The sequence below is a fragment of the Hemiscyllium ocellatum genome, unplaced genomic scaffold (genome assembly GCF_020745735.1).
Source record: "Hemiscyllium ocellatum isolate sHemOce1 unplaced genomic scaffold, sHemOce1.pat.X.cur. scaffold_2668_pat_ctg1, whole genome shotgun sequence".
NCBI classification, from domain to species: Eukaryota; Metazoa; Chordata; class Chondrichthyes; order Orectolobiformes; family Hemiscylliidae; genus Hemiscyllium; species Hemiscyllium ocellatum.
In genome coordinates, this window is record NW_026868157.1 from 31,937 (window position 1) to 59,734 (window position 27,798).

Genomic DNA, 27,798 nt, shown 5'->3' on the forward strand with positions numbered 1-27,798 from the left:
ATCCCCGCCCAAACAGCATCGCGGGGCTACCGACAGCACTTGGACTGCAGCGGTTCGAGAGAGCAGCTCACCACCAGGCTGATCTCGGCATGGGCGAGAAATGTTGGCCTTGACGGAAAGATCCTATTCATTGCCTCCCCTTGTGTTGGTGTAGCTTGCCCATAAATGCCAATCATCGTTTCCCTCACGTACAGGATTCGCTCCTCGGCATTCCGCATCAATCCGAAAAGTTGCGAAAAGCGAATTACGTCCGTGCACCCTTTCTTTATCGTCCACTCTCAATATCCTCTCTACTTGTATCCGACTCTCTGGAGAATGGGGAGGGAGCTGATCTCCCCGTGTAAACATGTCACGCTGCAAGCGCGCCTCATCACCACCAGCAGCTCGATTCGACATCTCCGTTCACATTGCTGCAGATCGCTGACAACATTATAATCCGACCCAGTTGACAAACTGACAACTGTTTCGCTACTTGCACCGCAAATGATGACAAATCGTTCCAAATCGTACGGGTGGCACAGTGGATCAGTGGTTAGTACGGCTGCCTGGTGGCACCAGGGAGCTGAAGCCAGTTCCAGCCTTGGGCGATCGTCTGCGTGAATAATCTTTACGTACAGACGTAGCTACTAAAGCAGGTCGCTTCCGTACAGTAGTTTGCGAAGAAACAAACAGAGATGGGGGTTTCACTCTATTCAGGAAACAGACCAAAGACATTTCTTTCTTGTTCAAGAAAATATTAGGATAAATTTGTTGCCTCGGGGGTGGGGGGGGAGGCGGGGGGGTTGGGAAGGGGCTGTGGGGGCTGATCTGATAGCCATTTGACATTGGCTGAGTCATGGGATCCCACAACCTGATTTGACTGTGTTAAAAATCCCACAACACCAGGTTTCAGCCCAACGGGGTTCTTTGAAATTACAGCAGTCACCCCACCCCCCGCCACCGCCGTACCATCGGTGGGATACGTTCCAAGAACGACCGCAGAAGCCCAAAACGGCAGACAAGGGCAAATCCATTCATTTAAATTGGCAAGTTACCTTCCTGGCAGGCCCCTGGTTCCAGAATGTTCCCTGTAGCACGTTGGGGTTACCCCTGTCCTGGCTTTCTGCGTGCTGCACCTTCATCAGGTAACTGCAGAGCAGGTTCATAAGACAGAAAACCCGTAACAAAAGACGATAGTTTCCTGCAACTGAAAAGACAATAGATGCAACAATCACTGACTGCCATCAACACGGCAAACTAGCAAAGGCAAGAGATTCACATTGCATTCACCTGCTTTTGAACTTGGGTAAGCGTTGGGTGCACCATTCCTGGAAACACTGCAATACCAGGCTGATACATGGAGAGGACAGAGCAAGCCCTTAAGCCATCTCCCTGCTCCAAAAATCCATTTAATACAAACACTCCCACCTTCGGGAGATATCAGCGATTAAACTGATAAGAACAGAAACTACACATATTCCAAGCCAAAAGGCCGAGAAGCGATAGCACATTAATACTCCAACGGTGGAGGTCATATTTGCCGACTATCCTTTCCATCAGTTTGATGATATTCAAAGTTCCTTTATTCCCTTACCGTCTACCTTCCTTCCAAGATATCCAACCAGACCGGAAGATCACTCTGCAGCAGTCGCTGTGCTTTCCCCGTGCTTTTCTCTCCATCTGTTACGTAGCCGCGTAGGTCGCGCTGACGACCAATCAGATGGCACGGGCCGGAGCCACCGCACGTCAGGTCGACTGCAGAGAGGTTTCTCCCGGTGATCGGGGACAGCGGCGGCGGCAGGGTCATTCATTCCCCCGGCAGGGTCATTCATTCCCCCGGCATCTACAAGATTCACCAGAATTCCTCAGGCAGCACCTTGCAAACCCATGGCCAACGCAGCCTCGAAGGATGACGGCAGCAGATCCACGGGAACACCACCATTCGCAAGTTCTCCCCCCCCCCCGAGACACTCGCTGTCCTGAATTGCAAATATGTCTTTGTTCCTCCGGTGTTACCGGGTCAAAATCGGGAATCCCCGCCCAAACAGCATCGCGGGGCTACCGACAGCACTTGGACTGCAGCGGTTCGAGAGAGCAGCTCACCACCAGGCTGATCTCGGCATGGGCGAGAAATGTTGGCCTTGACGGAAAGATCCTATTCATTGCCTCCCCTTGTGTTGGTGTAGCTTGCCCATAAATGCCAATCATCGTTTCCCTCACGTACAGGATTCGCTCCTCGGCATTCCGCATCAATCCGAAAAGTTGCGAAAAGCGAATTACGTCCGTGCACCCTTTCTTTATCGTCCACTCTCAATATCCTCTCTACTTGTATCCGACTCTCTGGAGAATGGGGAGGGAGCTGATCTCCCCGTGTAAACATGTCACGCTGCAAGCGCGCCTCATCACCACCAGCAGCTCGATTCGACATCTCCGTTCACATTGCTGCAGATCGCTGACAACATTATAATCCGACCCAGTTGACAAACTGACAACTGTTTCGCTACTTGCACCGCAAATGATGACAAATCGTTCCAAATCGTACGGGTGGCACAGTGGATCAGTGGTTAGTACGGCTGCCTGGTGGCACCAGGGAGCTGAAGCCAGTTCCAGCCTTGGGCGATCGTCTGCGTGAATAATCTTTACGTACAGACGTAGCTACTAAAGCAGGTCGCTTCCGTACAGTAGTTTGCGAAGAAACAAACAGAGATGGGGGTTTCACTCTATTCAGGAAACAGACCAAAGACATTTCTTTCTTGTTCAAGAAAATATTAGGATAAATTTGTTGCCTCGGGGGTGGGGGGGGAGGGGGGGGGTTGGGAAGGGGCTGTGGGGGCTGATCTGATAGCCATTTGACATTGGCTGAGTCATGGGATCCCACAACCTGATTTGACTGTGTTAAAAATCCCACAACACCAGGTTTCAGCCCAACGGGGTTCTTTGAAATTACAGCAGTCACCCCACCCCCCGCCACCGCCGTACCATCGGTGGGATACGTTCCAAGAACGACCGCAGAAGCCCAAAAACGGCAGACAAGGGCAAATCCATTCATTTAAATTGGCAAGTTACCTTCCTGCAGGCCCCTGGTTCCAGAATGTTCCCTGTAGCACGTTGGGGTTACCCTGTCCTGGCTTTCTGCGTGCTGCACCTTCATCAGGTAACTGCAGAGCAGGTTCATAAGACAGAAAACCCGTAACAAAAGACGATAGTTTCCTGCAACTGAAAAGACAATAGATGCAACAATCACTGACTGCCATCAACACGGCAAACTAGCAAAGGCAAGAGATTCACATTGCATTCACCTGCTTTTGAACTTGGGTAAGCGTTGGGTGCACCATTCCTGGAAACACTGCAATACCAGGCTGATACATGGAGAGGACAGAGCAAGCCCTTAAGCCATCTCCCTGCTCCAAAAATCCATTTAATACAAACACTCCCACCTTCGGGAGATATCAGCGATTAAACTGATAAGAACAGAAACTACACATATTCCAAGCCAAAAGGCCGAGAAGCGATAGCACATTAATACTCCAACGGTGGAGGTCATATTTGCCGACTATCCTTTCCATCAGTTTGATGATATTCAAAGTTCCTTTATTCCCTTACCGTCTACCTTCCTTCCAAGATATCCAACCAGACCGGAAGATCACTCTGCAGCAGTCGCTGTGCTTTCCCCGTGCTTTTCTCTCCATCTGTTACGTAGCCGCGTAGGTCGCGCTGACGACCAATCAGATGGCACGGGCCGGAGCCACCGCACGTCAGGTCGACTGCAGAGAGGTTTTCTCCCGGTGATCGGGGACAGCGGCGGCGGCAGGGTCATTCATTCCCCCGGCAGGGTCATTCATTCCCCCGGCATCTACAAGATTCACCAGAATTCCTCAGGCAGCACCTTGCAAACCCATGGCCAACGCAGCCTCGAAGGATGACGGCAGCAGATCCACGGGAACACCACCATTCGCAAGTTCTCCCCCCCCCCCCCCGAGACACTCGCTGTCCTGAATTGCAAATATGTCTTTGTTCCTCCGGTGTTACCGGGTCAAAATCGGGAATCCCCGCCCAAACAGCATCGCGGGGCTACCGACAGCACTTGGACTGCAGCGGTTCGAGAGAGCAGCTCACCACCAGGCTGATCTCGGCATGGGCGAGAAATGTTGGCCTTGACGGAAAGATCCTATTCATTGCCTCCCCTTGTGTTGGTGTAGCTTGCCCATAAATGCCAATCATCGTTTCCCTCACGTACAGGATTCGCTCCTCGGCATTCCGCATCAATCCGAAAAGTTGCGAAAAGCGAATTACGTCCGTGCACCCTTTCTTTATCGTCCACTCTCAATATCCTCTCTACTTGTATCCGACTCTCTGGAGAATGGGGAGGGAGCTGATCTCCCCGTGTAAACATGTCACGCTGCAAGCGCGCCTCATCACCACCAGCAGCTCGATTCGACATCTCCGTTCACATTGCTGCAGATCGCTGACAACATTATAATCCGACCCAGTTGACAAACTGACAACTGTTTCGCTACTTGCACCGCAAATGATGACAAATCGTTCCAAATCGTACGGGTGGCACAGTGGATCAGTGGTTAGTACGGCTGCCTGGTGGCACCAGGGAGCTGAAGCAGTTCCAGCCTTGGGCGATCGTCTGCGTGAATAATCTTTACGTACAGACGTAGCTACTAAAGCAGGTCGCTTCCGTACAGTAGTTTGCGAAGAAACAAACAGAGATGGGGGTTTCACTCTATTCAGGAAACAGACCAAAGACATTTCTTTCTTGTTCAAGAAAATATTAGGATAAATTTGTTGCCTCGGGGGTGGGGGGGGAGGCGGGGGGGTTGGGAAGGGGCTGTGGGGGCTGATCTGATAGCCATTTGACATTGGCTGAGTCATGGGATCCCACAACCTGATTTGACTGTGTTAAAAATCCCACAACACCAGGTTTCAGGCCAACGGGGTTCTTTGAAATTACAGCAGTCACCCCACCCCCCGCCACCGCCGTACCATCGGTGGGATACGTTCCAAGAACGACCGCAGAAGCCCAAAACGGCAGACAAGGGCAAATCCATTCATTTAAATTGGCAAGTTACCTTCCTGGCAGGCCCCTGGTTCCAGAATGTTCCCTGTAGCACGTTGGGGTTACCCCTGTCCTGGCTTTCTGCGTGCTGCACCTTCATCAGGTAACTGCAGAGCAGGTTCATAAGACAGAAAACCCGTAACAAAAGACGATAGTTTCCTGCAACTGAAAAGACAATAGATGCAACAATCACTGACTGCCATCAACACGGCAAACTAGCAAAGGCAAGAGATTCACATTGCATTCACCTGCTTTTGAACTTGGGTAAGCGTTGGGTGCACCATTCCTGGAAACACTGCAATACCAGGCTGATACATGGAGAGGACAGAGCAAGCCCTTAAGCCATCTCCCTGCTCCAAAAATCCATTTAATACAAACACTCCCACCTTCGGGAGATATCAGCGATTAAACTGATAAGAACAGAAACTACACATATTCCAAGCCAAAAGGCCGAGAAGCGCTAGCACATCAATACTCCAACGGTGGAGGTCATATTTGCCGACTATCCTTTCCATCAGTTTGATGATATTCAAAGTTCCTTTATTCCCTTACCGTCTACCTTCCTTCCAAGATATCCAACCAGACCGGAAGATCACTCTGCAGCAGTCGCTGTGCTTTCCCCGTGCTTTTCTCTCCATCTGTTACGTAGCCGCGTAGGTCGCGCTGACGACCAATCAGATGGCACGGGCCGGAGCCACCGCACGTCAGGTCGACTGCAGAGAGGTTTCTCCCGGTGATCGGGGACAGCGGCGGCGGCAGGGGTCATTCATTCCCCCGGCATCTACAAGATTCACCAGAATTCCTCAGGCAGCACCTTGCAAACCCATGGCCAACGCAGCCTCGAAGGATGACGGCAGCAGATCCACGGGAACACCACCATTCGCAAGTTCTCCCCCCCTCCGAGACACTCGCTGTCCTGAATTGCAAATATGTCTTTGTTCCTCCGGTGTTACCGGGTCAAAATCGGGAATCCCCGCCCAAACAGCATCGCGGGGCTACCGACAGCACTTGGACTGCAGCGGTTCGAGAGAGCAGCTCACCACCAGGCTGATCTCGGCATGGCGAGAAATGTTGGCCTTGACGGAAAGATCCTATTCATTGCCTCCCCTTGTGTTGGTGTAGCTTGCCCATAAATGCCAATCATCGTTTCCCTCACGTACAGGATTTGCTCCTCGGCATTCCGCATCAATCCGAAAAGTTGCGAAAAGCGAATTACGTCCGTGCACCCTTTCTTTATCGTCCACTCTCAATATCCTCTCTACTTGTATCCGACTCTCTGGAGAATGGGGAGGGAGCTGATCTCCCCGTGTAAACATGTCACGCTGCAAGCGCGCCTCATCACCACCAGCAGCTCGATTCGACATCTCCGTTCACATTGCTGCAGATCGCTGACAACATTATAATCCGACCCAGTTGACAAACTGACAACTGTTTCGCTACTTGCACCGCAAATGATGACAAATCGTTCCAAATCGTACGGGTGGCACAGTGGATCAGTGGTTAGTACGGCTGCCTGGTGGCACCAGGGAGCTGAAGCCAGTTCCAGCCTTGGGCGATCGTCTGCGTGAATAATCTTTACGTACAGACGTAGCTACTAAAGCAGGTCGCTTCCGTACAGTAGTTTGCGAAGAAACAAACAGAGATGGGGGTTTCACTCTATTCAGGAAACAGACCAAAGACATTTCTTTCTTGTTCAAGAAAATATTAGGATAAATTTGTTGCCTCGGGGGTGGGGGGGGAGGCGGGGGGGTTGGGAAGGGGCTGTGGGGGCTGATCTGATAGCCATTTGACATTGGCTGAGTCATGGGATCCCACAACCTGATTTGACTGTGTTAAAAATCCCACAACACCAGGTTTCAGCCCAACGGGGTTCTTTGAAATTACAGCAGTCACCCCACCCCCCGCCACCGCCGTACCATCGGTGGGATACGTTCCAAGAACGACCGCAGAAGCCCAAAACGGCAGACAAGGGCAAATCCATTCATTTAAATTGGCAAGTTACCTTCCTGGCAGGCCCCTGGTTCCAGAATGTTCCCTGTAGCACGTTGGGGTTACCCCTGTCCTGGCTTTCTGCGTGCTGCACCTTCATCAGGTAACTGCAGAGCAGGTTCATAAGACAGAAAACCCGTAACAAAAGACGATAGTTTCCTGCAACTGAAAAGACAATAGATGCAACAATCACTGACTGCCATCAACACGGCAAACTAGCAAAGGCAAGAGATTCACATTGCATTCACCTGCTTTTGAACTTGGGTAAGCGTTGGGTGCACCATTCCTGGAAACACTGCAATACCAGGCTGATACATGGAGAGGACAGAGCAAGCCCTTAAGCCATCTCCCTGCTCCAAAAATCCATTTAATACAAACACTCCCACCTTCGGGAGATATCAGCGATTAAACTGATAAGAACAGAAACTACACATATTCCAAGCCAAAAGGCCGAGAAGCGATAGCACATTAATACTCCAACGGTGGAGGTCATATTTGCCGACTATCCTTTCCATCAGTTTGATGATATTCAAAGTTCCTTTATTCCCTTACCGTCTACCTTCCTTCAAGATATCCAACCAGACCGGAAGATCACTCTGCAGCAGTCGCTGTGCTTTTCCCCGTGCTTTTCTCTCCATCTGTTACGTAGCCGCGTAGGTCGCGCTGACGACCATCAGATGGCACGGGCCGGAGCCACCGCACGTCAGGTCGACTGCAGAGAGGTTTCTCCCGGTGATCGGGGACAGCGGCGGCGGCAGGGTCATTCATTCCCCCGGCAGGGTCATTCATTCCCCCGGCATCTACAAGATTCACCAGAATTCCTCAGGCAGCACCTTGCAAACCCATGGCCAACGCAGCCTCGAAGGATGACGGCAGCAGATCCACGGGAACACCACCATTCGCAAGTTCTCCCCTCCCCCCCCCCCCGAGACACTCGCTGTCCTGAATTGCAAATATGTCTTTGTTCCTCCGGTGTTACCGGGTCAAAATCGGGAATCCCCGCCCAAACAGCATCGCGGGGCTACCGACAGCACTTGGACTGCAGCGGTTCGAGAGAGCAGCTCACCACCAGGCTGATCTCGGCATGGGCGAGAAATGTTGGCCTTGACGGAAAGATCCTATTCATTGCCTCCCCTTGTGTTGGTGTAGCTTGCCATAAATGCCAATCATCGTTTCCCTCACGTACAGGATTCGCTCCTCGGCATTCCGCATCAATCCGAAAAGTTGCGAAAAGCGAATTACGTCCGTGCACCCTTTCTTTATCGTCCACTCTCAATATCCTCTCTACTTGTATCCGACTCTCTGGAGAATGGGGAGGGAGCTGATCTCCCGTGTAAACATGTCACGCTGCAAGCGCGCCTCATCACCACCAGCAGCTCGATTCGACATCTCCGTTCACATTGCTGCAGATCGCTGACAACATTATAATCCGACCCAGTTGACAAACTGACAACTGTTTCGCTACTTGCACCGCAAATGATGACAAATCGTTCCAAATCGTACGGGTGGCACAGTGGATCAGTGGTTAGTACGGCTGCCTGGTGGCACCAGGGAGCTGAAGCCAGTTCCAGCCTTGGGCGATCGTCTGCGTGAATAATCTTTACGTACAGACGTAGCTACTAAAGCAGGTCGCTTCCGTACAGTAGTTTGCGAAGAAACAAACAGAGATGGGGGTTTCACTCTATTCAGGAAACAGACCAAAGACATTTCTTTCTTGTTCAAGAAAATATTAGGATAAATTTGTTGCCTCGGGGGTGGGGGGGGAGGCGGGGGGTTGGGAAGGGGCTGTGGGGGCTGATCTGATAGCCATTTGACATTGGCTGAGTCATGGGATCCCACAACCTGATTTGACTGTGTTAAAAATCCACAACACCAGGTTTCAGCCCAACGGGGTTCTTTGAAATTACAGCAGTCACCCCACCCCCCGCCACCGCCGTACCATCGGTGGGATACGTTCCAAGAACGACCGCAGAAGCCCAAAACGGCAGACAAGGGCAAATCCATTCATTTAAATTGGCAAGTTACCTTCCTGGCAGGCCCCTGGTTCCAGAATGTTCCCTGTAGCACGTTGGGGTTACCCCTGTCCTGGCTTTCTGCGTGCTGCACCTTCATCAGGTAACTGCAGAGCAGGTTCATAAGACAGAAAACCCGTAACAAAAGACGATAGTTTCCTGCAACTGAAAAGACAATAGATGCAACAATCACTGACTGCCATCAACACGGCAAACTAGCAAAGGCAAGAGATTCACATTGCATTCACCTGCTTTTGAACTTGGGTAAGCGTTGGGTGCACCATTCCTGGAAACACTGCAATACCAGGCTGATACATGGAGAGGACAGAGCAAGCCCTTAAGCCATCTCCCTGCTCCAAAAATCCATTTAATACAAACACTCCCACCTTCGGGAGATATCAGCGATTAAACTGATAAGAACAGAAACTACACATATTCCAAGCCAAAAGGCCGAGAAGCGATAGCACATCAATACTCCAACGGTGGAGGTCATATTTGCCGACTATCCTTTCCATCAGTTTGATGATATTCAAAGTTCCTTTATTCCCTTACCGTCTACCTTCCTTCCAAGATATCCAACCAGACCGGAAGATCACTCTGCAGCAGTCGCTGTGCTTTCCCCGTGCTTTTCTCTCCATCTGTTACGTAGCCGCGTAGGTCGCGCTGACGACCAATCAGATGGCACGGGCCGGAGCCACCGCACGTCAGGTCGACTGCAGAGAGGTTTCTCCCGGTGATCGGGGACAGCGGCGGCGGCAGGGTCATTCATTCCCCCGGCAGGGTCATTCATTCCCCCGGCATCTACAAGATTCACCAGAATTCCTCAGGCAGCACCTTGCAAACCCATGGCCAACGCAGCCTCGAAGGATGACGGCAGCAGATCCACGGGAACACCACCATTCGCAAGTTCTCCCCCCCCCCCGAGACACTCGCTGTCCTGAATTGCAAATATGTCTTTGTTCCTCCGGTGTTACCGGGTCAAAATCGGGAATCCCCGCCCAAACAGCATCGCGGGGCTACCGACAGCACTTGGACTGCAGCGGTTCGAGAGAGCAGCTCACCACCAGGCTGATCTCGGCATGGGCGAGAAATGTTGGCCTTGACGGAAAGATCCTATTCATTGCCTCCCCTTGTGTTGGTGTAGCTTGCCCATAAATGCCAATCATCGTTTCCCTCACGTACAGGATTCGCTCCTCGGCATTCCGCATCAATCCGAAAAGTTGCGAAAAGCGAATTACGTCCGTGCACCCTTTCTTTATCGTCCACTCTCAATATCCTCTCTACTTGTATCCGACTCTCTGGAGAATGGGGAGGGAGCTGATCTCCCCGTGTAAACATGTCACGCTGCAAGCGCGCCTCATCACCACCAGCAGCTCGATTCGACATCTCCGTTCACATTGCTGCAGATCGCTGACAACATTATAATCCGACCCAGTTGACAAACTGACAACTGTTTCGCTACTTGCACCGCAAATGATGACAAATCGTTCCAAATCGTACGGGTGGCACAGTGGATCAGTGGTTAGTACGGCTGCCTGGTGGCACCAGGGAGCTGAAGCCAGTTCCAGCCTTGGGCGATCGTCTGCGTGAATAATCTTTACGTACAGACGTAGCTACTAAAGCAGGTCGCTTCCGTACAGTAGTTTGCGAAGAAACAAACAGAGATGGGGGTTTCACTCTATTCAGGAAACAGACCAAAGACATTTCTTTCTTGTTCAAGAAAATATTAGGATAAATTTGTTGCCTCGGGGGTGGGGGGGGAGGCGGGGGGGTTGGGAAGGGGCTGTGGGGGCTGATCTGATAGCCATTTGACATTGGCTGAGTCATGGGATCCCACAACCTGATTTGACTGTGTTAAAAATCCCACAACACCAGGTTTCAGCCCAACGGGGTTCTTTGAAATTACAGCAGTCACCCCACCCCCCGCCACCGCCGTACCATCGGTGGGATACGTTCCAAGAACGACCGCAGAAGCCCAAAACGGCAGACAAGGGCAAATCCATTCATTTAAATTGGCAAGTTACCTTCCTGGCAGGCCCCTGGTTCCAGAATGTTCCCTGTAGCACGTTGGGGTTACCCCTGTCCTGGCTTTCTGCGTGCTGCACCTTCATCAGGTAACTGCAGAGCAGGTTCATAAGACAGAAAACCCGTAACAAAAGACGATAGTTTCCTGCAACTGAAAAGACAATAGATGCAACAATCACTGACTGCCATCAACACGGCAAACTAGCAAAGGCAAGAGATTCACATTGCATTCACCTGCTTTTGAACTTGGGTAAGCGTTGGGTGCACCATTCCTGGAAACACTGCAATACCAGGCTGATACATGGAGAGGACAGAGCAAGCCCTTAAGCCATCTCCCTGCTCCAAAAATCCATTTAATACAAACACTCCCACCTTCGGGAGATATCAGCGATTAAACTGATAAGAACAGAAACTACACATATTCCAAGCCAAAAGGCCGAGAAGCGATAGCACATTAATACTCCAACGGTGGAGGTCATATTTGCCGACTATCCTTTCCATCAGTTTGATGATATTCAAAGTTCCTTTATTCCCTTACCGTCTACCTTCCTTCCAAGATATCCAACCAGACCGGAAGATCACTCTGCAGCAGTCGCTGTGCTTTCCCCGTGCTTTTCTCTCCATCTGTTACGTAGCCGCGTAGGTCGCGCTGACGACCAATCAGATGGCACGGGCCGGAGCCACCGCACGTCAGGTCGACTGCAGAGAGGTTTCTCCCGGTGATCGGGGACAGCGGCGGCGGCAGGGTCATTCATTCCCCCGGCAGGGTCATTCATTCCCCCGGCATCTACAAGATTCACCAGAATTCCTCAGGCAGCACCTTGCAAACCCATGGCCAACGCAGCCTCGAAGGATGACGGCAGCAGATCCACGGGAACACCACCATTCGCAAGTTCTCCCCCCCCCCCCGAGACACTCGCTGTCCTGAATTGCAAATATGTCTTTGTTCCTCCGGTGTTACCGGGTCAAAATCGGGAATCCCCGCCCAAACAGCATCGCGGGGCTACCGACAGCACTTGGACTGCAGCGGTTCGAGAGAGCAGCTCACCACCAGGCTGATCTCGGCATGGGCGAGAAATGTTGGCCTTGACGGAAAGATCCTATTCATTGCCTCCCCTTGTGTTGGTGTAGCTTGCCCATAAATGCCAATCATCGTTTCCCTCACGTACAGGATTCGCTCCTCGGCATTCCGCATCAATCCGAAAAGTTGCGAAAAGCGAATTACGTCCGTGCACCCTTTCTTTATCGTCCACTCTCAATATCCTCTCTACTTGTATCCGACTCTCTGGAGAATGGGGAGGGAGCTGATCTCCCCGTGTAAACATGTCACGCTGCAAGCGCGCCTCATCACCACCAGCAGCTCGATTCGACATCTCCGTTCACATTGCTGCAGATCGCTGACAACATTATAATCCGACCCAGTTGACAAACTGACAACTGTTTCGCTACTTGCACCGCAAATGATGACAAATCGTTCCAAATCGTACGGGTGGCACAGTGGATCAGTGGTTAGTACGGCTGCCTGGTGGCACCAGGGAGCTGAAGCCAGTTCCAGCCTTGGGCGATCGTCTGCGTGAATAATCTTTACGTACAGACGTAGCTACTAAAGCAGGTCGCTTCCGTACAGTAGTTTGCGAAGAAACAAACAGAGATGGGGGTTTCACTCTATTCAGGAAACAGACCAAAGACATTTCTTTCTTGTTCAAGAAAATATTAGGATAAATTTGTTGCCTCGGGGGTGGGGGGGGAGGCGGGGGGGTTGGGAAGGGGCTGTGGGGGCTGATCTGATAGCCATTTGACATTGGCTGAGTCATGGGATCCCACAACCTGATTTGACTGTGTTAAAAATCCCACAACACCAGGTTTCAGCCCAACGGGGTTCTTTGAAATTACAGCAGTCACCCCACCCCCCGCCACCGCCGTACCATCGGTGGGATACGTTCCAAGAACGACCGCAGAAGCCCAAAACGGCAGACAAGGGCAAATCCATTCATTTAAATTGGCAAGTTACCTTCCTGGCAGGCCCCTGGTTCCAGAATGTTCCCTGTAGCACGTTGGGGTTACCCCTGTCCTGGCTTTCTGCGTGCTGCACCTTCATCAGGTAACTGCAGAGCAGGTTCATAAGACAGAAAACCCGTAACAAAAGACGATAGTTTCCTGCAACTGAAAAGACAATAGATGCAACAATCACTGACTGCCATCAACACGGCAAACTAGCAAAGGCAAGAGATTCACATTGCATTCACCTGCTTTTGAACTTGGGTAAGCGTTGGGTGCACCATTCCTGGAAACACTGCAATACCAGGCTGATACATGGAGAGGACAGAGCAAGCCCTTAAGCCATCTCCCTGCTCCAAAAATCCATTTAATACAAACACTCCCACCTTCGGGAGATATCAGCGATTAAACTGATAAGAACAGAAACTACACATATTCCAAGCCAAAAGGCCGAGAAGCGATAGCACATTAATACTCCAACGGTGGAGGTCATATTTGCCGACTATCCTTTCCATCAGTTTGATGATATTCAAAGTTCCTTTATTCCCTTACCGTCTACCTTCCTTCCAAGATATCCAACCAGACCGGAAGATCACTCTGCAGCAGTCGCTGTGCTTTCCCCGTGCTTTTCTCTCCATCTGTTACGTAGCCGCGTAGGTCGCGCTGACGACCAATCAGATGGCACGGGCCGGAGCCACCGCACGTCAGGTCGACTGCAGAGAGGTTTCTCCCGGTGATCGGGGACAGCGGCGGCGGCAGGGTCATTCATTCCCCCGGCAGGGTCATTCATTCCCCCGGCATCTACAAGATTCACCAGAATTCCTCAGGCAGCACCTTGCAAACCCATGGCCAACGCAGCCTCGAAGGATGACGGCAGCAGATCCACGGGAACACCACCATTCGCAAGTTCTCCCCCCCCCCCGAGACACTCGCTGTCCTGAATTGCAAATATGTCTTTGTTCCTCCGGTGTTACCGGGTCAAAATCGGGAATCCCCGCCCAAACAGCATCGCGGGGCTACCGACAGCACTTGGACTGCAGCGGTTCGAGAGAGCAGCTCACCACCAGGCTGATCTCGGCATGGGCGAGAAATGTTGGCCTTGACGGAAAGATCCTATTCATTGCCTCCCCTTGTGTTGGTGTAGCTTGCCCATAAATGCCAATCATCGTTTCCCTCACGTACAGGATTCGCTCCTCGGCATTCCGCATCAATCCGAAAAGTTGCGAAAAGCGAATTACGTCCGTGCACCCTTTCTTTATCGTCCACTCTCAATATCCTCTCTACTTGTATCCGACTCTCTGGAGAATGGGGAGGGAGCTGATCTCCCCGTGTAAACATGTCACGCTGCAAGCGCGCCTCATCACCACCAGCAGCTCGATTCGACATCTCCGTTCACATTGCTGCAGATCGCTGACAACATTATAATCCGACCCAGTTGACAAACTGACAACTGTTTCGCTACTTGCACCGCAAATGATGACAAATCGTTCCAAATCGTACGGGTGGCACAGTGGATCAGTGGTTAGTACGGCTGCCTGGTGGCACCAGGGAGCTGAAGCCAGTTCCAGCCTTGGGCGATCGTCTGCGTGAATAATCTTTACGTACAGACGTAGCTACTAAAGCAGGTCGCTTCCGTACAGTAGTTTGCGAAGAAACAAACAGAGATGGGGGTTTCACTCTATTCAGGAAACAGACCAAAGACATTTCTTTCTTGTTCAAGAAAATATTAGGATAAATTTGTTGCCTCGGGGGTGGGGGGGGAGGCGGGGGGGTTGGGAAGGGGCTGTGGGGGCTGATCTGATAGCCATTTGACATTGGCTGAGTCATGGGATCCCACAACCTGATTTGACTGTGTTAAAAATCCCACAACACCAGGTTTCAGCCCAACGGGGTTCTTTGAAATTACAGCAGTCACCCCACCCCCCGCCACCGCCGTACCATCGGTGGGATACGTTCCAAGAACGACCGCAGAAGCCCAAAACGGCAGACAAGGGCAAATCCATTCATTTAAATTGGCAAGTTACCTTCCTGGCAGGCCCCTGGTTCCAGAATGTTCCCTGTAGCACGTTGGGGTTACCCCTGTCCTGGCTTTCTGCGTGCTGCACCTTCATCAGGTAACTGCAGAGCAGGTTCATAAGACAGAACACCCGTAACAAAAGACGATAGTTTCCTGCAACTGAAAAGACCATAGATGCAACAATCACTGACTGCCATCAACACGGCAAACTAGCAAAGGCAAGAGATTCACATTGCATTCACCTGCTTTTGAACTTGGGTAAGCGTTGGGTGCACCATTCCTGGAAACACTGCAATACCAGGCTGATACATGGAGAGGACAGAGCAAGCCCTTAAGCCATCTCCCTGCTCCAAAAATCCATTTAATACAAACACTCCCACCTTCGGGAGATATCAGCGATTAAACTGATAAGAACAGAAACTACACATATTCCAAGCCAAAAGGCCGAGAAGCGATAGCACATTAATACTCCAACGGTGGAGTCATATTTGCCGACTATCCTTTCCATCAGTTTGATGATATTCAAAGTTCCTTTATTCCCTTACCGTCTACCTTCCTTCCAAGATATCCAACCAGACCGGAAGATCACTCTGCAGCAGTCGCTGTGCTTTCCCCGTGCTTTTCTCTCCATCTGTTACGTAGCCGCGTAGGTCGCGCTGACGACCAATCAGATGGCACGGGCCGGAGCCACCGCACGTCAGGTCGACTGCAGAGAGGTTTCTCCCGGTGATCGGGGACAGCGGCGGCGGCAGGGTCATTCATTCCCCCGGCAGGGTCATCATTCCCCCGGCATCTACAAGATTCACCAGAATTCCTCAGGCAGCACCTTGCAAACCCATGGCCAACGCAGCCTCGAAGGATGACGGCAGCAGATCCACGGGAACACCACCATTCGCAAGTTCTCCCCCCCCCCCCCCCGAGACACTCGCTGTCCTGAATTGCAAATATGTCTTTGTTCCTCCGGTGTTACCGGGTCAAAATCGGGAATCCCGCCCAAACAGCATCGCGGGGCTACCGACAGCACTTGGACTGCAGCGGTTCGAGAGAGCAGCTCACCACCAGGCTGATCTCGGCATGGGCGAGAAATGTTGGCCTTGATGGAAAGATCCTATTCATTGCCTCCCCTTGTGTTGGTGTAGCTTGCCCATAAATGCCAATCATCGTTTCCCTCACGTACAGGATTCGCTCCTCGGCATTCCGCATCAATCCGAAAAGTTGCGAAAAGCGAATTACGTCCGTGCACCCTTTCTTTATCGTCCACTCTCAATATCCTCTCTACTTGTATCCGACTCTCTGGAGAATGGGGAGGGAGCTGATCTCCCCGTGTAAACATGTCACGCTGCAAGCGCGCCTCATCACCACCAGCAGCTCGATTCGACATCTCCGTTCACATTGCTGCAGATCGCTGACAACATTATAATCCGACCCAGTTGACAAACTGACAACTGTTTCGCTACTTGCACCGCAAATGATGACAAATCGTTCCAAATCGTACGGGTGGCACAGTGGATCAGTGGTTAGTACGGCTGCCTGGTGGCACCAGGGAGCTGAAGCCAGTTCCAGCCTTGGGCGATCGTCTGCGTGAATAATCTTTACGTACAGACGTAGCTACTAAAGCAGGTCGCTTCCGTACAGTCGTTTGCGAAGAAACAAACAGAGATGGGGGTTTCACTCTATTCAGGAAACAGACTAAAGACATTTCTTTCTTGTTCAAGAAAATATTAGGATAAATTTGTTGCCTCGGGGGTGGGGGGGGAGGCGGGGGGGTTGGGAAGGGGCTGTGGGGGCTGATCTGATAGCCATTTGACATTGGCTGAGTCATGGGATCCCACAACCTGATTTGACTGTGTTAAAAATCCCACAACACCAGGTTTCAGCCCAACGGGGTTCTTTGAAATTACAGCAGTCACCCCACCCCCCGCCACCGCCGTACCATCGGTGGGATACGTTCCAAGAACGACCGCAGAAGCCCAAAACGGCAGACAAGGGCAAATCCATTCATTTAAATTGGCAAGTTACCTTCCTGGCAGGCCCCTGGTTCCAGAATGTTCCCTGTAGCACGTTGGGGTTACCCCTGTCCTGGCTTTCTGCGTGCTGCACCTTCATCAGGTAACTGCAGAGCAGGTTCATAAGACAGAAAACCCGTAACAAAAGACGATAGTTTCCTGCAACTGAAAAGACAATAGATGCAACAATCACTGACTGCCATCAACACGGCAAACTAGCAAAGGCAAGAGATTCACATTGCATTCACCTGCTTTTGAACTTGGGTAAGCGTTGGGTGCACCATTCCTGAAACACTGCAATACCAGGCTGATACATGGAGAGGACAGAGCAAGCCCTTAAGCCATCTCCCTGCTCCAAAAATCCATTTAATACAAACACTCCCACCTTCGGGAGATATCAGCGATTAAACTGATAAGAACAGAAACTACACATATTCCAAGCCAAAAGGCCGAGAAGCGATAGCACATCAATACTCCAACGGTGGAGGTCATATTTGCCGACTATCCTTTCCATCAGTTTGATGATATTCAAAGTTCCTTTATTCCCTTACCGTCTACCTTCCTTCCAAGATATCCAACCAGACCGGAAGATCACTCTGCAGCAGTCGCTGTGCTTTCCCCGTGCTTTTCTCTCCATCTGTTACGTAGCCGCGTAGGTCGCGCTGACGACCAATCAGATGGCACGGGCCGGAGCCACCGCACGTCAGGTCGACTGCAGAGAGGTTTCTCCCGGTGATCGGGGACAGCGGCGGCGGCAGGGTCATTCATTCCCCCGGCAGGGTCATTCATTCCCCCGGCATCTACAAGATTCACCAGAATTCCTCAGGCAGCACCTTGCAAACCCATGGCCAACGCAGCCTCGAAGGATGACGGCAGCAGATCCACGGGAACACCACCATTCGCAAGTTCTCCCCCCCCCCCCGAGACACTCGCTGTCCTGAATTGCAAATATGTCTTTGTTCCTCCGGTGTTACCGGGTCAAAATCGGGAATCCCCGCCCAAACAGCATCGCGGGGCTACCGACAGCACTTGGACTGCAGCGGTTCGAGAGAGCAGCTCACCACCAGGCTGATCTCGGCATGGGCGAGAAATGTTGGCCTTGACGGAAAGATCCTATTCATTGCCTCCCCTTGTGTTGGTGTAGCTTGCCCATAAATGCCAATCATCGTTTCCCTCACGTACAGGATTCGCTCCTCGGCATTCCGCATCAATCCGAAAAGTTGCGAAAAGCGAATTACGTCCGTGCACCCTTTCTTTATCGTCCACTCTCAATATCCTCTCTACTTGTATCCGACTCTCTGGAGAATGGGGAGGGAGCTGATCTCCCCGTGTAAACATGTCACGCTGCAAGCGCGCCTCATCACCACCAGCAGCTCGATTCGACATCTCCGTTCACATTGCTGCAGATCGCTGACAACATTATAATCCGACCCAGTTGACAAACTGACAACTGTTTCGCTACTTGCACCGCAAATGATGACAAATCGTTCCAAATCGTACGGGTGGCACAGTGGATCAGTGGTTAGTACGGCTGCCTGGTGGCACCAGGGAGCTGAAGCCAGTTCCAGCCTTGGGCGATCGTCTGCGTGAATAATCTTTACGTACAGACGTAGCTACTAAAGCAGGTCGCTTCCGTACAGTAGTTTGCGAAGAAACAAACAGAGATGGGGGTTTCACTCTATTCAGGAAACAGACCAAAGACATTTCTTTCTTGTTCAAGAAAATATTAGGATAAATTTGTTGCCTCGGGGTGGGGGGGGAGGCGGGGGGGTTGGGAAGGGGCTGTGGGGGCTGATCTGATAGCCATTTGACATTGGCTGAGTCATGGGATCCCACAACCTGATTTGACTGTGTTAAAAATCCCACAACACCAGGTTTCAGCCCAACGGGGTTCTTTGAAATTACAGCAGTCACCCCACCCCCCGCCACCGCCGTACCATCGGTGGGATACGTTCCAAGAACGACCGCAGAAGCCCAAAACGGCAGACAAGGGCAAATCCATTCATTTAAATTGGCAAGTTACCTTCCTGGCAGGCCCCTGGTTCCAGAATGTTCCCTGTAGCACGTTGGGGTTACCCCTGTCCTGGCTTTCTGCGTGCTGCACCTTCATCAGGTAACTGCAGAGCAGGTTCATAAGACAGAAAACCCGTAACAAAAGACGATAGTTTCCTGCAACTGAAAAGACAATAGATGCAACAATCACTGACTGCCATCAACACGGCAAACTAGCAAAGGCAAGAGATTCACATTGCATTCACCTGCTTTTGAACTTGGGTAGGCGTTGGGTGCACCATTCCTGGAAACACTGCAATACCAGGCTGATACATGGAGAGGACAGAGCAAGCCCTTAAGCCATCTCCCTGCTCCAAAAATCCATTTAATACAAACACTCCCACCTTCGGGAGATATCAGCGATTAAACTGATAAGAACAGAAACTACACATATTCCAAGCCAAAAGGCCGAGAAGCGATAGCACATTAATACTCCAACGGTGGAGGTCATATTTGCCGACTATCCTTTCCATCAGTTTGATGATATTCAAAGTTCCTTTATTCCCTTACCGTCTACCTTCCTTCCAAGATATCCAACCAGACCGGAAGATCACTCTGCAGCAGTCGCTGTGCTTTCCCCGTGCTTTTCTCTCCATCTGTTACGTAGCCGCGTAGGTCGCGCTGACGACCAATCAGATGGCACGGGCCGGAGCCACCGCACGTCAGGTCGACTGCAGAGAGGTTTCTCCCGGTGATCGGGGACAGCGGCGGCGGCAGGGTCATTCATTCCCCCGGCAGGGTCATTCATTCCCCCGGCATCTACAAGATTCACCAGAATTCCTCAGGCAGCACCTTGCAAACCCATGGCCAACGCAGCCTCGAAGGATGACGGCAGCAGATCCACGGGAACACCACCATTCGCAAGTTCTCCCCCTCCCCCCCCCGAGACACTCGCTGTCCTGAATTGCAAATATGTCTTTGTTCCTCCGGTGTTACCGGGTCAAAATCGGGAATCCCCGCCCAAACAGCATCGCGGGGCTACCGACAGCACTTGGACTGCAGCGGTTCGAGAGAGCAGCTCACCACCAGGCTGATCTCGGCATGGGCGAGAAATGTTGGCCTTGACGGAAAGATCCTATTCATTGCCTCCCCTTGTGTTGGTGTAGCTTGCCCATAAATGCCAATCATCGTTTCCCTCACGTACAGGATTCGCTCCTCGGCATTCCGCATCAATCCGAAAAGTTGCGAAAAGCGAATTACGTCCGTGCACCCTTTCTTTATCGTCCACTTCAATATCCTCTCTACTTGTATCCGACTCTCTGGGAGAATGGGGAGGGAGCTGATCTCCCCGTGTAAACATGTCACGCTGCAAGCGCGCCTCATCACCACCAGCAGCTCGATTCGACATCTCCGTTCACATTGCTGCAGATCGCTGACAACATTATAATCCGACCCAGTTGACAAACTGACAACTGTTTCGCTACTTGCACCGCAAATGATGACAAATCGTTCCAAATCGTACGGGTGGCACAGTGGATCAGTGGTTAGTACGGCTGCCTGGTGGCACCAGGGAGCTGAAGCCAGTTCCAGCCTTGGGCGATCGTCTGCGTGAATAATCTTTACGTACAGACGTAGCTACTAAAGCAGGTCGCTTCCGTACAGTAGTTTGCGAAGAAACAAACAGAGATGGGGGTTTCACTCTATTCAGGAAACAGACCAAAGACATTTCTTTCTTGTTCAAGAAAATATTAGGATAAATTTGTTGCCTCGGGGGTGGGGGGGGAGGCGGGGGGGTTGGGAAGGGGCTGTGGGGGCTGATCTGATAGCCATTTGACATTGGCTGAGTCATGGGATCCCACAACCTGATTTGACTGTGTTAAAAATCCCACAACACCAGGTTTCAGCCCAACGGGGTTCTTTGAAATTACAGCAGTCACCCCACCCCCCGCCACCGCCGTACCATCGGTGGGATACGTTCCAAGAACGACCGCAGAAGCCCAAAACGGCAGACAAGGGCAAATCCATTCATTTAAATTGGCAAGTTACCTTCCTGGCAGGCCCCTGGTTCCAGAATGTTCCCTGTAGCACGTTGGGGTTACCCCTGTCCTGGCTTTCTGCGTGCTGCACCTTCATCAGGTAACTGCAGAGCAGGTTCATAAGACAGAAAACCCGTAACAAAAGACGATAGTTTCCTGCAACTGAAAAGACAATAGATGCAACAATCACTGACTGCCATCAACACGGCAAACTAGCAAAGGCAAGAGATTCACATTGCATTCACCTGCTTTTGAACTTGGGTAAGCGTTGGGTGCACCATTCCTGGAAACACTGCAATACCAGGCTGATACATGGAGAGGACAGAGCAAGCCCTTAAGCCATCTCCCTGCTCCAAAAATCCATTTAATACAAACACTCCCACCTTCGGGAGATATCAGCGATTAAACTGATAAGAACAGAAACTACACATATTCCAAGCCAAAAGGCCGAGAAGCGATAGCACATTAATACTCCAACGGTGGAGGTCATATTTGCCGACTATCCTTTCCATCAGTTTGATGATATTCAAAGTTCCTTTATTCCCTTACCGTCTACCTTCCTTCCAAGATATCCAACCAGACCGGAAGATCACTCTGCAGCAGTCGCTGTGCTTTCCCCGTGCTTTTCTCTCCATCTGTTACGTAGCCGCGTAGGTCGCGCTGACGACCAATCAGATGGCACGGGCCGGAGCCACCGCACGTCAGGTCGACTGCAGAGAGGTTTCTCCCGGTGATCGGGGACAGCGGCGGCGGCAGGGTCATTCATTCCCCCGGCAGGGTCATTCATTCCCCCGGCATCTACAAGATTCACCAGAATTCCTCAGGCAGCACCTTGTAAACCCATGGCCAACGCAGCCTCGAAGGATGACGGCAGCAGATCCACGGGAACACCACCATTCGCAAGTTCTCCCCCCCCCCGAGGCACTCGCTGTCCTGAATTGCAAATATGTCTTTGTTCCTCCGGTGTTACCGGGTCAAAATCGGGAATCCCCGCCCAAACAGCATCGCGGGGCTACCGACAGCACTTGGACTGCAGCGGTTCGAGAGAGCAGCTCACCACCAGGCTGATCTCGGCATGGGCGAGAAATGTTGGCCTTGACGGAAAGATCCTATTCATTGCCTCCCCTTGTGTTGGTGTAGCTTGCCCATAAATGCCAATCATCGTTTCCCTCACGTACAGGATTCGCTCCTCGGCATTCCGCATCAATCCGAAAAGTTGCGAAAAGCGAATTACGTCCGTGCACCCTTTCTTTATCGTCCACTTTCAATATCCTCTCTACTTGTATCCGACTCTCTGGAGAATGGGGAGGGAGCTGATCTCCCCGTGTAAACATGTCACGCTGCAAGCGTGCCTCATCACCACCAGCAGCTCGATTCGACATCTCCGTTCACATTGCTGCAGATCGCTGACAACATTATAATCCGACCCAGTTGACAAACTGACAACTGTTTCGCTACTTGCACCGCAAATGATGACAAATCGTTCCAAATCGTACGGGTGGCACAGTGGATCAGTGGTTAGTACGGCTGCCTGTGGCACCAGGGAGCTGAAGACAGTTCCAGCCTTGGGCGATCGTCTGCGTGAATAATCTTTACGTGCAGACGTAGCTACTAAAGCAGGTCGCTTCCGTACAGTAGTTTGCGAAGAAACAAACAGAGATGGGGGTTTCACTCTATTCAGGAAACAGACCAAAGACATTTCTTTCTTGTTCAAGAAAATATTAGGATAAATTTGTTGCCTCGGGGTGGGGGGGGAGGCGGGGGGTTGGGAAGGGGCTGTGGGGCTGATCTGATAGCCATTTGACATTGGCTGAGTCATGGGATCCCACAACCTGATTTGACTGTGTTAAAAATCCCACAACACCAGGTTCAGCCCAACGGGGTTCTTTGAAATTACAGCAGTCACCCCACCCCCCGCCACCGCCGTACCATCGGTGGGATACGTTCCAAGAACGACCGCAGAAGCCCAAAACGGCAGACAAGGGCAAATCCATTCATTTAAATTGGCAAGTTACCTTCCTGCAGGCCCCTGGTTCCAGAATGTTCCCTGTAGCACGTTGGGGTTACCCCTGTCCTGGCTTTCAGCGTGCTGCACCTTCATCAGGTAACTGCAGAGCAGGTTCATAAGACAGAAAACCCGTAACAAAAGACGATAGTTTCCTGCAACTGAAAAGACAATAGATGCAACAATCACTGACTGCCATCAACACGGCAAACTAGCAAAGGCAAGAGATTCACATTGCATTCACCTGCTTTTGAACTTGGGTAAGCGTTGGGTGCACCATTCCTGGAAACACTGCAATACCAGGCTGATACATGGAGAGGACAGAGCAAGCCCTTAAGCCATCTCCCTGCTCCAAAAATCCATTTAATACAAACACTCCCACCTCGGGAGATATCAGCGATTAAACTGATAAGAACAGAAACTACACATATTCCAAGCCAAAAGGCCGAGAAGCGATAGCACATTAATACTCCAACGGTGGAGGTCATATTTGCCGACTATCCTTTCCATCAGTTTGATGATATTCAAAGTTCCTTTATTCCCTTACCGTCTACCTTCCTTCCAAGATATCCAACCAGACCGGAAGATCACTCTGCAGCAGTCGCTGTGCTTTCCCCGTGCTTTTCTCTCCATCTGTTACGTAGCCGCGTAGGTCGCGCTGACGACCAATCAGATGGCACGGGCCGGAGCCACCGCACGTCAGGTCGACTGCAGAGAGGTTTCTCCCGGTGATCGGGGACAGCGGCGGCGGCAGGGTCATTCATTCCCCCGGCAGGGTCATTCATTCCCCCGGCATCTACAAGATTCACCAGAATTCCTCAGGCAGCACCTTGCAAACCCATGGCCAACGCAGCCTCGAAGGATGACGGCAGCAGATCCACGGGAACACCACCATTCGCAAGTTCTCCCCCCCCTCCGAGACACTCGCTGTCCTGAATTGCAAATATGTCTTTGTTCCTCCGGTGTTACCGGGTCAAAATCGGGAATCCCCGCCCAAACAGCATCGCGGGGCTACCGACAGCACTTGGACTGCAGCGGTTCGAGAGAGCAGCTCACCACCAGGCTGATCTCGGCATGGGTGAGAAATGTTGGCCTTGACGGAAAGATCCTATTCATTGCCTCCCCTTGTGTTGGTGTAGCTTGCCCATAAATGCCAATCATCGTTTCCCTCACGTACAGGATTTGCTCCTCGGCATTCCGCATCAATCCGAAAAGTTGCGAAAAGCGAATTACGTCCGTGCACCCTTTCTTTATCGTCCACTCTCAATATCCTCTCTACTTGTATCCGACTCTCTGGAGAATGGGGAGGGAGCTGATCTCCCCGTGTAAACATGTCACGCTGCAAGCGCGCCTCATCACCACCAGCAGCTCGATTCGACATCTCCGTTCACATTGCTGCAGATCGCTGACAACATTATAATCCGACCCAGTTGACAAACTGACAACTGTTTCGCTACTTGCACCGCAAATGATGACAAATCGTTCCAAATCGTACGGGTGGCACAGTGGATCAGTGGTTAGTACGGCTGCCTGGTGGCACCAGGGAGCTGAAGCCAGTTCCAGCCTTGGGCGATCGTCTGCGTGAATAATCTTTACGTACAGACGTAGCTACTAAAGCAGGTCGCTTCCGTACAGTAGTTTGCGAAGAAACAAACAGAGATGGGGGTTTCACTCTATTCAGGAAACAGACCAAAGACATTTCTTTCTTGTTCAAGAAAATATTAGGATAAATTTGTTGCCTCGGGGGTGGGGGGGGAGGCGGGGGGGTTGGGAAGGGGCTGTGGGGGCTGATCTGATAGCCATTTGACATTGGCTGAGTCATGGGATCCCACAACCTGATTTGACTGTGTTAAAAATCCCACAACACCAGGTTTCAGCCCAACGGGGTTCTTTGAAATTACAGCAGTCACCCCACCCCCCGCCACCGCCGTACCATCGGTGGGATACGTTCCAAGAACGACCGCAGAAGCCCAAAACGGCAGACAAGGGCAAATCCATTCATTTAAATTGGCAAGTTACCTTCCTGGCAGGCCCCTGGTTCCAGAATGTTCCCTGTAGCACGTTGGGGTTACCCCTGTCCTGGCTTTCTGCGTGCTGCACCTTCATCAGGTAACTGCAGAGCAGGTTCATAAGACAGAAAACCCGTAACAAAAGACGATAGTTTCCTGCAACTGAAAAGACAATAGATGCAACAATCACTGACTGCCATCAACACGGCAAACTAGCAAAGGCAAGAGATTCACATTGCATTCACCTGCTTTTGAACTTGGGTAAGCGTTGGGTGCACCATTCCTGGAAACACTGCAATACCAGGCTGATACATGGAGAGGACAGAGCAAGCCCTTAAGCCATCTCCCTGCTCCAAAAATCCATTTAATACAAACACTCCCACCTTCGGGAGATATCAGCGATTAAACTGATAAGAACAGAATTTTTTTTTTTTTATTTCAAAATATACTTTATTCGTAAATATTCATAAATAATTTGATACACTGTACATTGGGTAATGCCATACATATGTTCACATTAACATACACAGTTTAGAATTTTCCTTTTTATATGCAAGTCTGTGCATTTCTCACTCCTATGCCCTTATATTGGGCTGAGGCGTCAGCAGAGCCCAAATGACTGCATGGGCCCCCTGATCTTCTTTAGACAGGCAGATGTTAAACGGTGGTCTTTCCCCACCGCGCCTTGGCGGCAGCTGCCCCAAGCTTCAGCGCGTCCCTCAACACGTAGTCTTGGACCTTGGAATGTGCCAGTCTGCAACACTCAGTCGGGGTCAACTCCTTCAGCTGGAAGATCAACAGGTTTCGGACCACCCAGAGAGCGTCCTTCACCGAGTTGATGATCCTCCAGGCGCAGTTGATATTCGTCTCGGTGTGCGTCCCGGGGAACAGGCCGTAGAGCACGGAGTCCCGTGTCACGGCGCTGCTCGGGACGAACCTCGACAAATACCACTGCATTCCTCTCCAGACTTCCTCTGCATAGGCACATTCCAGAAGGAGGTGTGTGACAGTCTCGTCCCCCCCGCAGCCACTTCGAGGGCAGCGTGCGGTGCGGCAGAGAGTCCGGGCGTGCATAAACGATCTCACGGGTAGAGCCCTTCTCACCACCAGCCAAGCCATGTCTTGGTGCTTGTTAGAAAGTTCTGGCGATGAGGCATTCTGCCAAATTGCTTTGACAGTCTGCTCAGGGAACCACTCAACAGGATCCGCCCTCTCCTTTTCCCGAAGGGTCTCAAGGACACTACGTGCTGACCACTTCCTGATGGACTTGTGGTCAAAGGTGTTTTTCTTCAGAAATTTCTCCACGAAGGACAGGTGGTACGGAACGGTCCAACTACTCGGAGCGTTCCGCGGCAGCGAGGCCAGGCCCATCCTTCGCAACACCGGGGACAGGTAGAACCTCAGTACGTAGTGACACTTGGTGTTTGCGTACCGGGGATCCACGCACAGCTTGATGCAGCCACACACAAAGGTGGCCATCAGGGCGAGGGTGGCATTGGGAGTGTTTTTTCCCCCATTGCACCGGTCTTTGTACATGGTGTCTCTTCGGACCCGGTCCATCTTTGATCTCCACATGAAGTGGAAGATGGCCCGGGTGACTGCGGCAGCACAGGTTCTGGGGATAGGCCAGGCCTGTGCCACATACAACAATACTGAGAGTACCTCGCACCTGATGACCAGGTTTTTCCCCGCGATGGAGAGCGACCGTTGCTCCCATCTGCCTAGTTTCTGTCTCATCTTCCTGATCCGCTCCTCCCAGGTCTTGGCGCACGCCCCAGCACCCCCGAACCAAATACCCAGCACCTTCAGGTGGCCAGTCCTGACGGTGAAGGGGATATAGGATTGGTCGGTCCAGTTCCCGAAGAGCATGGCCTCGCTCTTCCCTCGGTTTACCTTGGCCCCCGAGGCCCGCTCGAACTGGTCGCAGATGCACAGGAGTCTGTGCACGGACAGCGGATCCGAGCAGAAAACGGCGACGTCATCCATGTACAGGGAGGCCTTAACCTGTAGGCCCCCGCTGCCAGGAATAGTCACCCCTCTCAGGCTCGCATCCTTCCTGATGGATTCGGCAAATGGCTCTATGCAACATACAAACAAGGCAGGAGAGAGTGGGCAGCCCTGCCTGACTCCAGATCTTACAGGGAAGCTATCTGATTCCCACCCATTGATTGAGACTGCACTGACAATGTTGGTGTAGAGCAGTCTGATCCAATTGCAGATTCCCTCCCCAAAGCCCATTTTGGAGAGGACATCCCTCATATATGTATGCGATATCCTGTCAAAGGCTTTCTCCTGGTCCAGGCTGATGAGGCAGGTGTCCACCCCCCTGTCCTGCACGTAGGCGATCGTATCCCTGAGGAGTGCGAGGCTCTCAGAGATCTTCCTGCCCGGTACAGCACAGGTTTGGTCGGGGTGGATCACCGTTCCCAGAGCAGACCTGACCCGGTTTGCGATGACCTTTGACAAGATTTTGTAGTCTGTGTTTAGCAGTGAGATCGGTCTCCAATTTCTAATTTCATCCCTCTCCCCCTTCCGCTTATAGATGAGGGTGATGATGCCTTTCCTCATGGATTCACTCATGGTACCTGCCCGAAGCATACTGACATACACCTCCAGCAGGTCCCGGCCAATCAAGTCCCAAAGAGCGGAATAGATCTCGACCGGT

At 51.6% G+C, this 27,798-nt stretch overlaps 12 non-coding genes and 1 pseudogene across 12 annotated transcripts; all 13 read right to left on the bottom strand.

The window, feature by feature from the left end:
- Positions 1-1,291: 1,291 nt before the first annotated feature.
- Positions 1,292-1,483, bottom strand: LOC132812288 (U2 spliceosomal RNA). The gene has a single exon (XR_009643578.1). It is a non-coding gene; the product is annotated as a U2 spliceosomal RNA (small nuclear RNA).
- Positions 1,484-3,300: 1,817 nt separating this feature from the next.
- Positions 3,301-3,492, bottom strand: LOC132812289 (U2 spliceosomal RNA). Its single transcript, XR_009643579.1, has one exon. It is a non-coding gene; the product is annotated as a U2 spliceosomal RNA (small nuclear RNA).
- A 1,822-nt stretch (positions 3,493-5,314) lies between these two features.
- On the bottom strand, positions 5,315-5,506 carry LOC132812298 (U2 spliceosomal RNA). The gene has a single exon (XR_009643588.1). It is a non-coding gene; the product is annotated as a U2 spliceosomal RNA (small nuclear RNA).
- Positions 5,507-7,303: 1,797 nt separating this feature from the next.
- On the bottom strand, positions 7,304-7,495 carry LOC132812290 (U2 spliceosomal RNA). Its single transcript, XR_009643580.1, has one exon. It is a non-coding gene; the product is annotated as a U2 spliceosomal RNA (small nuclear RNA).
- A 1,820-nt stretch (positions 7,496-9,315) lies between these two features.
- On the bottom strand, positions 9,316-9,507 carry LOC132812291 (U2 spliceosomal RNA). The gene has a single exon (XR_009643581.1). It is a non-coding gene; the product is annotated as a U2 spliceosomal RNA (small nuclear RNA).
- Positions 9,508-11,326: 1,819 nt separating this feature from the next.
- Positions 11,327-11,518, bottom strand: LOC132812293 (U2 spliceosomal RNA). The gene has a single exon (XR_009643583.1). It is a non-coding gene; the product is annotated as a U2 spliceosomal RNA (small nuclear RNA).
- A 1,820-nt stretch (positions 11,519-13,338) lies between these two features.
- On the bottom strand, positions 13,339-13,530 carry LOC132812294 (U2 spliceosomal RNA). The gene has a single exon (XR_009643584.1). It is a non-coding gene; the product is annotated as a U2 spliceosomal RNA (small nuclear RNA).
- A 1,819-nt stretch (positions 13,531-15,349) lies between these two features.
- On the bottom strand, positions 15,350-15,541 carry LOC132812295 (U2 spliceosomal RNA). Its single transcript, XR_009643585.1, has one exon. It is a non-coding gene; the product is annotated as a U2 spliceosomal RNA (small nuclear RNA).
- A 1,820-nt stretch (positions 15,542-17,361) lies between these two features.
- LOC132812299 (U2 spliceosomal RNA) lies at positions 17,362-17,552 on the bottom strand. The gene has a single exon (XR_009643589.1). It is a non-coding gene; the product is annotated as a U2 spliceosomal RNA (small nuclear RNA).
- Positions 17,553-19,371: 1,819 nt separating this feature from the next.
- LOC132812296 (U2 spliceosomal RNA) lies at positions 19,372-19,563 on the bottom strand. Its single transcript, XR_009643586.1, has one exon. It is a non-coding gene; the product is annotated as a U2 spliceosomal RNA (small nuclear RNA).
- A 1,823-nt stretch (positions 19,564-21,386) lies between these two features.
- On the bottom strand, positions 21,387-21,578 carry LOC132812297 (U2 spliceosomal RNA). Its single transcript, XR_009643587.1, has one exon. It is a non-coding gene; the product is annotated as a U2 spliceosomal RNA (small nuclear RNA).
- A 1,812-nt stretch (positions 21,579-23,390) lies between these two features.
- LOC132812281 (U2 spliceosomal RNA) lies at positions 23,391-23,581 on the bottom strand. Its single transcript, XR_009643571.1, has one exon. It is a non-coding gene; the product is annotated as a U2 spliceosomal RNA (small nuclear RNA).
- Positions 23,582-25,400: 1,819 nt separating this feature from the next.
- On the bottom strand, positions 25,401-25,580 carry LOC132812302 (U2 spliceosomal RNA; annotated as a pseudogene).
- Between the last annotated feature and the right edge of the window lie 2,218 nt (positions 25,581-27,798).